Source organism: Limulus polyphemus, unplaced genomic scaffold (assembly GCF_000517525.1).
Source record: "Limulus polyphemus unplaced genomic scaffold, Limulus_polyphemus-2.1.2 Scaffold3088, whole genome shotgun sequence".
In the NCBI taxonomy this organism is placed as follows: domain Eukaryota; kingdom Metazoa; phylum Arthropoda; class Merostomata; order Xiphosura; family Limulidae; genus Limulus; species Limulus polyphemus.
Genome location: NW_013668698.1, coordinates 141,700 through 144,735, shown reverse-complemented (window position 1 = coordinate 144,735; position 3,036 = coordinate 141,700). Strand labels below are relative to the sequence as shown.

Sequence of the window (3,036 nt, the reverse complement as noted above, 5' to 3'; positions counted from 1 at the left end):
TTTAATAACATGACAGTGTGTTGCTTCATAAAAACAGCCCTAAAATAATGTTTACGTTACAGGCAAGGCCATGTGATTGTTCGTGTAAACAAGCGTGTTCCTGGAGCTATTTTAGTCTCTTGAGGAAGAAGGTGAAAGAGGGGGGGGGGATATATCGATTCTTCACCGCTAGGGATATAGTGCACTGTTTCTGATGTATAGCGTGTGTATAAGGAGCAGCTGGCGGCCCCTAAAAACCAGGAGCTCGGGAGGCTCACTGGTTAAAAAGGCAGCGAGTGAAACGTATTTTGTTGTCGATAGAGATGTGACGCGGGGAATGGCGAAGCTTGAAATACCTACTGTAAGCCTATTGTACGTATATATATTCTAGTTTTGTTCCAGTTTTGAAACAGTTTGCTGAATTGAAGGACAGTAGTTAATAAGAAAAGCTAAAAACTGCATGCGTGGTTACTATACAGAATTAGTCAAGCTTGATGTTGATTTACTATACGTAGCACAACGCTAGCCATACAGTCTTCGGGTGATGGTAAATATTATGTTGTTATTAGCAGTAGTATTCTTATTGATATATTAGCTGAGGTACACGTTCGAAGCGCGGGGAAGACAGAAGAATGGGTCCAATCCGAACGTCAAATATCCTATGTCGCTTTCCGCGGAGCTTAAGGGCAAGGTTTAGTGACAACCGGTCCAGCGGTTCGCCGGTTATAAGTGCAAACAAAGACTTGTAACGGTGTGTATATTTTTAGTTTCACTACTGTTCTCCATACGTGACTAGAAAACGAGGTTCAAATGGAGGGAGAGTTATTTGCCTTGTTACGTTTCGTAAGCTGCTTTAATGATCAACTCTAATGTTATTGTGCTTTCTTCAAAGTAAATATAGAAACGGGATGATTGGCCAATCAAAACGTCTTATATAATTGTCTAGTCTGGATGATTGGCCAATCAAAACGTCTTATATAATTGTAGATAGCTTCGTAATCCTGGTTTCAACCAATGGTGAGGTGTTGACATTTTGAAATTCTTCTGACATGTAATTTCGCCAGCCCCCCTCACCCCAGTAACTCAGTAGTATGTCTGCGGACTTACAACGCTAGAAACCGGGTTTCGATGCACGTGGTAGGAATTGTAATTTGCTAGCTCCCCCCAGTAGCAGGGCGGTATGTCTGCAGACTTACGACGCTAGAAACCGGGTTTCGATACCCGCAGTGGGCAAAGCACAGATAGCCCATCGTGAAGCTTTGTGCTTGCTTAACTTCAAACAAACAAACAGACTTATAATTTGAAACTTTGAACTGATTTGTTTGGCTATTAAGTTGGACTGTTTTCTAAACACAATGGGCTATCTGTGCTCTGCCCACCACGGGTATAGAAATCCGATATTTTAGCGATATAAGTCTACAATCTTATCTGTGAGCCACCGCGGTGGGGGCCATATCTAATGCACTGGCGTAAAGCTAAAAACCAAAATATTGTTCGTTTGGGACATCATGGGAAATATTATGAAATACCCCCCTTAGAGTTTCATGCAGGGTATTTTTCGTTGTTTTTGTAGGTGGGGGGGGGTCTTATGCTCGTGAATGAGGGGCTTTGAAAATATTCTTAACCTTTTCATGCATAATTGAATAAAGTGAATTAACTTATAAAATGAATATCTAGTTATCGTAACTAATGTACATTGGAAAAATCCATGTGGTACCGTCATGCATGAGCAGGTTAATGTTCAGTCACTTCAGTGGTCTTCCTTTAAAGGGAAAAACCTGAGAATTTACATCTACACGCCATTATTCTCTTATGTAGCTCCATTTAAATTTCATTTTGCGTTGGACAGTTTCATATTTTATTTTGTTTTATTGTGGAGAGAATAAAAGTAAAGACGTCCATTTTCTTTTCCTTCTTTATCTTCATTCAAGCCGAATCCGTTCGAATTGTTTCTTTTTTTCAGAAATGAACATAGCTGTTTCACCGAGAAATCTAAAGCGAATTGTTTATATCTCAATAGCTTTCATTGTCTGTATGAGTAATGGTTTACGTTTCTAAGCTTGAACCACGTGGCCATCAAAAACTGAGCAGCAACCGTGAGAAGGCTGCATTTAGATAAGGAATATAACTATGGTACTGATAGCAATAAACGTCAGGGGGATAGTTTTAGATAATGGATATAACTGTTGTTTGTTGATAGCAATAAACGTCAGGGGGATAGTTTTAGATAATGGATATAACTGTTGTTTGTTGATAGTAATAAACGTCAGGGGGATAGTTTTAGATAATGGATATAACTGTTGTTTGTTGATAGTAATAAACGTCAGGGGGATAGTTTTAGATAATGGATATAACTGTTGTTTGTTGATAGTAATAAACGTCAGGGGATGCAGATTTTTTTTTTCTTACCAACTTCACAAAACTTGCATGGAGCATGGAGAATGAATCCGTGGAGTGCATTATCTAAACGAAACACAAGAGATTAAAAAACGTATATTTCGGAAGACTGATATTAAGGAAATTAAACTCTTAGCAAACGCTGCAGTTTACCTGTCTGTAACCGTCTAAGTCGGTAGTTCCCAAACTTTTTTTTTTTCTGGCGGAATCCTTTGTATAGAAATACCACATTCGTCGCGACCTCGCGTTTAAAAAAAAAAATCCGAGAAATTGTATTAATAATAGTAATAATAATTCTATATTAAACTTTTCACGACTACAATGGATGGGGATACAACAACACATCCAATTTTTATAATTTAGTAATTCAATTACGTTGGCTGGAAGATTTGGATGAAGAACTGGAGTAGTAACCCACACCATGTTTAACAGTTCCCGAATGGGAAGGTTAAGGACAAGCGGTTTTAAATAAGGTGACATGAAAATAACAATATTGTACACGACAATCTGTGGGTCGCGGGTTCGAATCCCCGTCACCTTTCAGCAGTAGGGGGCGTTATAATGCCTCGGTCAATCCCACTGTTAGCCCAAGAGTTGAGGGTGAGTGGCGTTGATTAGCTACCTTACCTCTAGTTATGTTCGTAGTTATGCACAAAGCTA

The 3,036-nt window shown here is 39.1% G+C and overlaps 1 protein-coding gene across 3 annotated transcripts in view; it reads left to right on the top strand.

Annotated features, from left to right (window-relative positions):
- The first annotated feature begins 238 nt into the window (after positions 1–238).
- LOC106468630 (plexin-B-like) overlaps positions 239–3,036 on the top strand; it is a 20,290-nt gene continuing 17,492 nt past the window's right edge. The window contains exon 1 of one of the 3 annotated variants that reach the window (XM_022396975.1): positions 239–340. The gene's annotated coding sequence lies outside the window, so the exon portion shown is untranslated. Of the gene's footprint in view, positions 352–393; positions 527–3,036 lie in introns of those variants that run through there. The other 2 variants (XM_022396973.1, XM_022396974.1) reach the window with 2 other exon arrangements.